We start from the raw sequence: 10,207 nt of genomic DNA on the forward strand, positions 1-10,207 counted from the left end.
TATGGTTTTACGCCGCTTTCAGCAATATTCCAGCACCAGTAACGGCTAGAAACAAAAATGGACTTCCTGTTTTGTAGACAGGGTTTCGGCGTGTTTACCACACGTTTAAACTTGGCTGGCCCTTTTAGTTTCACTCAAACCTTTTCCGAAAACTGAAATACAACTGAAAAAAATAAATTTTAGAAAAATCAGCATCATGACAGTTTAAACACTATAACGTCACAGCAATGCAAATATGACCAACCGGACTGAGCCAGCATATCCACCGAAGACATTCACCTCGGACCGTGAAGATCCGGGTTAGACTTGGTCTTCAGTAACCCATGCTTGTCGTAAGGGGCGACTAACGGGATCGGGTGGTCAGGCTGGCTGACGTGGTTAACATATGTCATCGTATTCCTGTTCCGTAGATCCATACCCATGGTATTGATCACTGGATTGTCTCGACTATTCACAGACCGCCGCCATATACTGGAATAGTGCTGACTGCGGCGTTAAACAGCAAACATTCACTGCGACCGGATAGCTTGACCACAGATTCAGGTAAAAAAACATGGAAAAGTACAACACATCAAGGCTTTCTATATATATTTTTAATCAAGCCTCGACAGTCTGACACCTTCAGTAAACGACAAATGAGACCAGAGACCATATATTATATGGTCTCTGATGAGACAGACAATCTACTCGCACGTAAATGTCAAACGAGTCCGCTGTGATCCGCGGGCCAGACTGATAAACCGCACAACCGCTGATTTATCCGTCAAAAGTTTCTAAACTAATATAAGCTAAGTGCAAACAGATCTATATACTTCGGAGCATATTCCGTAATAAACAAGCTCAACAATCGAACGAGCACTGTGCACAGTATAGTCAATATTTGCGGTTCCCGAGGAGAGCGTGTAGGCGGTTAATTCTCAGACGAGTAGCGCAGCCTGGTTCCCTGGGTCTGTTGCGCCTGCGCTACGCTCCGACAGTGTCGGAGCGTAGCGCAGGCGCAACAGACCCAGGGAACCAGGCTGACGAGTGGCGGTGTTTGCTTGTAAGAAGTCGCTAGGGGAATCATGGTGCCGGGTTTAGGTGTCGCTTTGCATGTTTAGGGATTAAATATGTATAACTGGACATATACCGCCGTCCACGTCTAACGCTGTCTCTGTAGTCGTGCCTAGGACGATGGGCAGACAATTTATTCTAGCGGGGATAGAGTGGGCTGAATGTCGCAATTGTCAGGCTCCGCTGATTCTGGTTTCGAATCCCGAATTGGGTCTTTTTATCGAACGGTGGTTTACCAGTTATATCGATGAGGAAGGCCACGTGGGGTCGAGTGTGCTAAAGTAGAATTCCCTGATCGCTGTATTCGAATCCCGAATTCGTCCCAGTTGTGAAGAATGATCTTTCAGTACCTCACCCCTGCTTCGCGTTTGAGTTGAATGTTTATGGATACTATGATATGTTTCTCTACAGGTTTATCTCCTCCTAGCTAACAACAAAGGGCATTATTTAACTGTTAACTGCGGCGTTAAACTCAGCTCACTCACTAAGTCAATAGGGGCGATGGGGTAGCCTAGTGGTTAAGCGTTCGCTCGTCACGCCGAAGACCCGGGATCGATTCCCCACATGAGTACAATGTGTGAAGCCCATTTCTCGTGTCCCCCGCCGTGATGTTGCTGAAATATTGCTAAAAGCTTCGTAAAACTAAACTCGCTCTCTAAGTCAATATTGTAAGCACTAACACACAAAACATGATCACAACACGCGATGTACTAGTCCGGTCTAATGTCGGTTATATTATGCTAGCCGATTGAGATACCCTGCCTTGGTTAACATGGCTATCCATCTCACAAATACTTGACCCCGAGCCGAACATCCCTTCTTGTATACGACATTGCCGAGCTCGAGGGTAAACATAACGCATCAAGTGAAGCAGTATATAAATAATGACAATGAAAAAACAAACGAAATGCATCAGCGAAATTCACCTTGTGATTAATACAACTCATTTACGATTGTCGTTTACATCAATTTCATGATTCAGCTGAATCCAGAAGATCTGAGTAATCTTCACAGCACAAAGACAATAAGTCAGATGATTTTCTTTATTGGATTTCTAGATCTACAGGATTTCTGTTTGATTCATATCCTTTGGGCGAGTAGTTTACAGTCAGATGATGTGTTCCAACTCCACCGAGGCTCGAATGGTTTCTGGACCAGAAAACTATTGATCTTAATGTAGTTTTGAAACTGTTACTGATGCATCACCGACTGGAGATGTGGGGACCAGCACTACTATGGTGAGTGAGTGAGTGAGTGAGTGTGGTTTTACGCCGCTTTTAGCAATATTCCAGCAATATCATGGCGGGTGGACACCAGAATTGGGCAACACATTGAGAACCCATGTGGGGAATCAAACCTGGGTCTTTAACTTTAACCACTTGGCTACCCCACCGCCCACTCACTGAAGGGAAGCTCATGAACACAGGTATATGGTGCTGACGTACCAAGAATGATTAAAGTAACGTTTCTTTAGACAATGAATTCGTCTTAAACCGGCTTTTCGCGAACACGTGATACCATCACTATTGATAGCGATTCATAAACATATTCATATAGACGAAATAGTACCATCAACTCTGCTCTTATATACGTTTCTTGCACACATAATATAAAATATGCAACTTTGCACAAAAAAAAGCGGCGCCTTGCCCGACTGTGCAACATGAATTCATCACCAGCGTCAACAGCCTATAACAGACAATAGACTATCGTTAGAAGTGAAGTGTGATCTGGGGATGCGAACAGAACAAAAATAATAATCCACAATTGAAAGGATTTCTTCGGTCATGTTTAATAGTATACGAAACAGTGACCAATGTATTTCGAGTGATTAAAGGCGAAATATTGCAAAGAATTGATCGTTGGATCATGCCATGGCCAGTGGGAATTTCCAAGTCAATAATGTTTCGAATCCATTAATAAGATTGTCGTTTCTTCCCGGGTTAAGTTACATCCGGATTTTGGTCAAAGTTTCCGGGTTTTAGCACACGACAGAGGCATGCAACTTTATCTACCTCCGGGACATGGCGCGGTGCATGTCACGACAAGGGATCGCTACATTCAGTCAACTAAGAAACGGACAGGCAAATAACATCTACATGTATAGTACATCCTGAATGTAATTATATCCGAAACATGTAAATAAAGTTGTATATATATGTGTGTACAGACGAATGTATCACTATTCTAATCCAAGTACTAACGGGATCGGGTGGTCATCCCAATTGCGCAGATCGATGCTCATGCTGTTGATCACTGGATTGTCTGCACCAGACTCTGTTGTCACAGACCGCCTCAATCACACACTCTAATCCAAATGTCCATATGCCAATGTGAACTGCAGCAAAACTTGAAAACGTTATAAAATATTACTAAGATGGCCACAATCGCCATACTACTGTAAACTTACAATTCAGAACAACTGTGATACCTTCATATTCATGACACGTGAAGATCCGGGTTAGAATTGGTCTTCAGTAACCCTTGCTTATCGTAAGAGGTCAGGCTCGCTGACTTGGTTGACACATGTCATCGTATTCCAGTTGCGTAGATTGATGCTCATGCTGTCTATCACTGGATTGTCTGGTCCAGACTCGATTATTTACACACCGCCGCCATAAAGCTGCAATATTGCTGAGTGCGGCGTAAAACTAAACTCACTCACACACCTTCAAATTCATCAACATAAAATAGCTACTTTTTTATTAGTTTAATGTCAGCCACCATCAAACATTGATGCATTCTTTCTTTTGCCCTGTAGTGTATCTTGTTCGTTTGATAATGTTAAACACCCAGTATCGAGGAGATGGTCATTATCGCTGACCGGTACTAAGATTGTCCGGAGTGTGTTACTTACAGTAGCTCAGCTCTTGATCCTGGTCATGATGACCCCGATGTACCGGAAGTCGTCTGCCAAAACACTGCATGCCACCAGATGGCGTCGTTCAGCAGACGATAAACATCTTCCTGGAGACGGCTGAAATCGTGCATCTATGTAGACAAACAGACAGGGCGTGTCTCAAACAAGTCAGAAGAGAAAACTATTCACATTGTCTGTTTTGTTTCTCGGATGCTGTTTTCCTGGTGGTGAAGCGAGCAATATGAGGGGTGACCTCTCGTCGTATAGATGTACTTGTTGATGGCATTTACTCCACATAAGCATGTACTAACACCGTTATCAAGCAAGTTATCAAGCAAGTCATATCAGAAGACATGAAAATGTACTCACCCAAATCTGCAATCAATGGTTATACCAAACTACTAATCAGGTTGTTACGTTCCGTTTTGAAGGGGCGGTTGGGTAGCCTAGTGGTTAAAACGTTCACTCGTTAAGCCGAAGACCCGGGTACGATTCCCCACATGGGTGCAATCTGTGACGCCCATTACTGGTGTCTTCCTTCCACACACACACACACACACACACACCGTGATTTTGCTGGAATATTGCTAACAGAGGCGTAAAACCCAACTCACCCACTCACTCCGTCTTGAAATGTTGATGTCATTTTGAAGTGAAAATTCCAACCCTTCTTTGCTTGTGATCAACGAAATGAAGACAGAATACCACAGAATATTGCTAAAGGCGACGTAAAACCATATTCCCTCACACATGTATACAAATTTGAAAAGTGTGTCCAATAGTTGTACGAGAATGACTTCACAGAACGACCACTTCCATGGCGCTCAGTGATGTGGGTGCTCACATGTGTTGCATACAGACCGGAAACCAGAAGATTGAACAATTACGCGGTGCTAGATTTCTACAGTTGCCGAAAATGGGTAGATGACATGGTCACCTTTCGTTTATGTTTTAGAAAAAACAAACATTTTAAATGTTTTCATTTTAGGGAGTACAATCATATTAATTTTGGTTATTGATTCAATATATCGTATATCAAACAGAATAACGCCCGTTCAAGACTAGACTGAACACCAAGGATTGTCCAGCTGTGAAATTGAAACACTATTCACAGGTTCAAGTAGACCCGAACACAGCGATAAAAATGGCCCAATGACAAACATACTACAACTTAACATTAACCGTAATTACACCGCTATTAAATCATTCGGATTTATTTCTACATCTGATCCGGAAACTATTCATCATCGATTCATACAATGTCATTCCAGAGTCAATTCAGTCAACTATAATATATATCAGAAGATTTGTGGAGCATTCGACGTCTCCGTGCCCTCCACTCCACCATGTAATGTATTGATTACAACCATGCCCACAGCACATAACGCTGATTCAGTGAAGTACTACTTGAGTGTCTATCTCGGTCAAACTTGTCTGGATTTAAAGGCATGTCAGAAGATCGCTGTAAGTCCTAATGTGATTTTTGGTCGGTAATTAACGTTAGGTGGTTCGGATGTCTCAGATATAGAATTATATCGGCTTCAGTTTGCTGATAAGTGGCATGTAATATTCGAGTTTACGTCTGACTCGCTGATCTCGGGAGACCGAACTACCGTTAACTGTGGTGTTGATAACGTAGAAGATACATACACAACATACAAACAAACTCGAACTTAGGGCTGTCTCGAATAAAAGCTACATATTCCCTCATATTTCAGTTGAGTCGAACCTAGGATACCTCGAAGCATTCACGTAGGTCAATTTCTATTCAAAGGTGTTCCTTGTATATGCGACCCGTGAAGATCCGGGTTAGAACTGATCTTCAGTAACCCATGCTTGTCGTAAAAGGCGACTAACGGTATCGGGTGGTCAGACTCGCTGACTGGGTTGACACATGTCATCGTATCCCAATTGCGTAGATCGATGTTCATGCTGTTGATCACTGGATTGTCTGGTCCAGACTCGATTATTTACAGACCGCCGCCGTATAGCTGGAATGAGTGGTGTTCCGATTAATTGAAATAATCGAAGATTGGTCGAAGTGACCAAACGACCAAGCAATCGATCACATTTTCTCATAATCGAACACAAACGATTTTGGAACTGCTGTTTTAGTCTTTGAAACACTTGACGATGGAACATAACTTCGAAGTTGTCAGGGCCTGAAAACTTGTTTAATTCTTAGAAAACTCACTTCACTAACTGAAAAGTCATGACTGAATATTTCTTGAAGACCCCAGAAGGTTTATGTTCATGATATATCAACATCACTTTAAAGTAGCAAGGTGCATCATGTTATACATATCTGCAATAACAACCTGGATAGGAAAATCTGAAAATTGACGCTAACCAATTTTTATCGATGATTGTTCGTTGGTAATGAAGCAATCATCAATTATGAGATTTCAACCAATTCCCCAATGCAAGTTTGGTTTGACTTAAAAACATTTGGTCCTTTTTATGATAAATGAGGGTGTCCCTTTACTTTGTCTTACTTAAACGAATCTATACAGTGATTAAGACGTAATTTGTACATGAAAATTACTGGTTTTTACTTGACTTGATGGCGGCGTTTTTGTCACCGTTCCCCTTTTTGTCTCTCTTTCTCGTTTATCTACGTGGAGCCGGATGTGAACATCGTTCCGTCATATTATTATCTCTGAAACATCCACAATTCAGACCTTCAAGACAAACTGATGCATTCTTTCTTGGTCGAAAGTGCCACTAGTTATTTTGCCATCTTGCTTATAACGCCATGTCTTTCTCAGAACCGATTTCCATATCGCAAAGGTTTCTGGTTGTAATGCCACCCTGGTTATAATGCAATGCTAATATTTGTCAGGGACGTCGTTACCATTTTATCCATTAAAATGGCATTTGTTCTTAAACTTGGGGGGTGGGGTGGGGTGGGTAAGAGATGGAGTGTGTGTGTGGGGGTGTGTGGGGTGGTGGTGGTGGTGGTGTGTGTGTTATAGAGGTTAAAGCGTCCACTCGTCGCGCTGAAGACCCGGGGTCTATTTCCCATGCGTTGTGTGCTTAGAAAATAACATTGAAGAAAACTGAATAGAAAAATGCAAAGAAGTCTTCTTTTTAAAACAAAGTAATTATCTGTTGTTTTCGCATCTTACCTTCAAAGAATCATCTCAAAATAACAAACAAATTACTTTGGTGTTTATGACGAAATCCTTTTTAAGAAGCTTAGATACATTTATCATTTTATCTTCTATACATATCATCGTGAGTAAGGTCTGGTTTTCACTTCACTGGTTTAAATGCCGATGTCTTTCTGCTGCATGAAGCCTTCATTATAACTAGATATGAATGTACGTGTTACTTTCCCTCCGAACGGGAAGCTATGTCTATCTCTCTGTGTTCTTTATCTAAAGACAGCCACAGTTTTAACGCAACGTTACCGAAAAACATGCGCTTTGAATTGTTGCGAACGTGTATGCGGAAATAGGTCTACTGATAGGTATTGAACTTTTAACCTATGTCATAATAAACCCATTATCATTCTTCTCGACATATACTCAGCGTTCATCATAACTATTTTCTCATTAGCTTTTTTCGGAACGAACGGGTAACTTGTGGCCTGAGTGATCAGCGAATGTACTTATATCACTCCCGGTTTAACACCGACGCTGATGCGTGAACTGCTGGAGGTGAAAATATATCATATTTCCTACATGTAAACAACAGTTGTGGCAAGAGTGGATGTACGCTATGAGCCTTGCCGAGCTATAAATTAGCGATGTACATGCTGAAATTGACATGTTTACCTCTGTAGCGGCAGTTGCTGTCTATCTGGGCATGAAATGACCTCAGAATGCATATGCAGTAGGTATGTAGGGGTCAGTATCACTAGGATGGGCCGTCGGCAGTTAATGTTGGGCAAAAGCATGTTGATATGGTGATCAGTGGAAGCTGGTGTTTTACTCTTTTATCTAATATAATCATAAACTGTGTTTTCATGTTTTCTTTTCTGGAAATATTCCAGAGGCTAAATAAAGATTTCAGGGATAGATAAGTTCCCAGAATCATTCGCCTGTCGACTGAAGTGAGGAAGGGATGGCAATGTATTACGCATTGATTAGTGGGAACCCGCGAGTGGATCGCTGCTCGTGATATCAACCGTTGGTTTATTAACCGCCGTGGTTAAAGCTCTGACGTAAAACGGGGCGGTGGGGTAGCCTAGTGGTTAAAGCGTTCGACCCGGGTTCGATTCCCCACATGGGTACAATGTGTGAAGCCCATTTCTGGTGTCCCCCGCCGTGATATTGCTGGAATATCGCTAAAAAGCGGCGTAAAACCATACTCACTCACTCACTCTGACGTAAAACAACATTCCCTCATTCGCTTGATGTACACTGTATTGAACTATACATAGCCATGGAACGAACATTTCGTGGTCACCGTGTGGCATTTTCTTGTTTTGTTGAGGGCGGAGGGGTAGCCTAGTATTTAATGCGTTTGCTCGTCACTCTGAAGATCCGGGTTCGACTTTTGTAATGGGTACAATGTGTGAAGCCGATGTCTCGTGTTCCCCGTCGTCATACGGCTGTGATGTTGTTAAAAGCGGCGTAAAACTTTACTCACTCAATCACTCGTTTCCTTAATTATTCCTCGGGGCAATTCTGCCTACACCTTCTCTCCCTACCCCTGCTCATCATCATCATCATCATCATCATCATCATCATCAGCAGGGTACAATATGTGAAGCTCATTTCTGGTGTCCCCCGCCGTGATATTGCTGGAATATTGCTAAAAGCGGCGCCAAACTAAATTCACTCACTCATCACCATCATCATCGTCGTCGTCGTCGTCGTCGTCGTTGTAGTCGTCATCATCATCATCATCACCATAAGCATCATCAACTGTAGCTCTACCAGTATCATCGTCGATGTCGTCATCATCATCGTCATCATCATCGTCATCATCATCATCATCATCACGATTAGCATCATTATCATCATCCTAAGCACAAATAATGAACATGTTGTGGCCTGAGCTGAATCACCACCATTACCTCCACAGGAAGGTTTTTCACTTGTTTATAGCATCAGCTGATGGTATTGACTTTGGTTCAGGCTGACATGTTATACTGATGAGGGGATGTGTATAAGATGTTAAAAGCTTTTAGGAGTTTAGTGCCTGGTGCAATGCGCATTACATGTTCCAAAACATGCTGCATTGTGCTCGTCAATATATAACCGCATGTAGCATGTCGAGCAATAAACGGAAATTCAATGAAAATGGAACACATTTAGAAACTCTTTGTATTGCTTGGAAGCAGAGTTTTGTTACACCATTAGCGTGCTGGTCTAAGAAGGAAAAATTCTCCCACAAGGATGCAAATGTAGGCAACAGAAAGTCTACCTTAATCACTAGATGCGTAATCACAACGATAATGAATGCTTGTATGCGGTTTACACATGTGAAATGTGGTATTGGGTTCGAGAAACTGGTGGTCGATAGAATGAACACATAGCGTTGTCGGTGTACGATGACACTAAATCAGCCACATTATAGTGATTCTGTTCTATCGAAAGTGGGAAAATAACACGTGCTATAGTTGTTCCCGGACGAGCAATAAATGCTTACCATTTTCAAGAAGACCAAGTGTTTCCACTGTTTCAGCGATCTATTCAACGTCCTATGGACTCACTCACTTTTTCATTCAGTCACTACCCAAAGTCCATGGCAATATAATTCGCCTTTAGCAAAACTGTGCCCTGTAAGCCGACGACTTGTCACTCACGCAAGCACTCGTGTATTTTCGACCTTCTAGATTAGCTATCATAGTCAAGGTCACATGTGCGATTTTGGTGAAACATCCTGTTTGCTTGTAGGTTCCTGCGATCTGTTTATTACATCCAATAATTGGCCATCAGTGGGCAGTAAACACATAGGGAGAGGAAATCGTTTTTTGTAGATACAAATACCTACCTTCACGAGCTGACCGGGATATTCTTGGTCGCCCACCTGTTGATGTTGCGGAGGTTGAGATAACGGGCATACGCTGTCAGCGGACTGGGAAGTGTATGGAATGGTTTCAGAGAACGGCGCGTAGGCAGTATTATGGGAGACTACCTAACTGGTTTTCCGTACTTTTGGTGCGCATGCAGTCGACTCAATATTCACGTCACATTGAGGCCTGCTTCGTTTGTTTGTTTGTTTGTTTGTTGTTCAACGCCGCACTTCATATTCCAGCTGAATGACGGTGGTCTGTTTATAACAGGATCTGTTCCAGATGTTACAGTGATCAACAGCATGAACATCGATCTACGCATTTAG

The 10,207-nt window shown here is 42.3% G+C and overlaps 1 long non-coding RNA gene across 2 annotated transcripts; it reads right to left on the bottom strand.

Annotated features, from left to right (window-relative positions):
• Window positions 1-2,082: 2,082 nt before the first annotated feature.
• LOC124272187 lies at window positions 2,083-9,923 on the bottom strand. Of its 2 annotated transcripts, XR_006897280.1 has the most exons (4): window positions 9,860-9,886; window positions 4,283-4,359; window positions 3,911-4,044; window positions 2,083-2,202 (listed from the first exon to the last, which is right to left on the bottom strand). It is a non-coding gene; the product is annotated as an uncharacterized LOC124272187 (long non-coding RNA). The 2 variants fall into 2 exon arrangements; XR_006897279.1 differs by lacking the exon at window positions 4,283-4,359 and having other exon boundaries at window positions 3,911-4,030; window positions 9,860-9,923.
• Between the last annotated feature and the right edge of the window lie 284 nt (window positions 9,924-10,207).

Source organism: Haliotis rubra, unplaced genomic scaffold, assembly GCF_003918875.1.
Source record: "Haliotis rubra isolate DU_JTF1 unplaced genomic scaffold, ASM391887v1 Scf167, whole genome shotgun sequence".
Lineage (NCBI taxonomy): Eukaryota > Metazoa > Mollusca > Gastropoda > Lepetellida > Haliotidae > Haliotis > Haliotis rubra.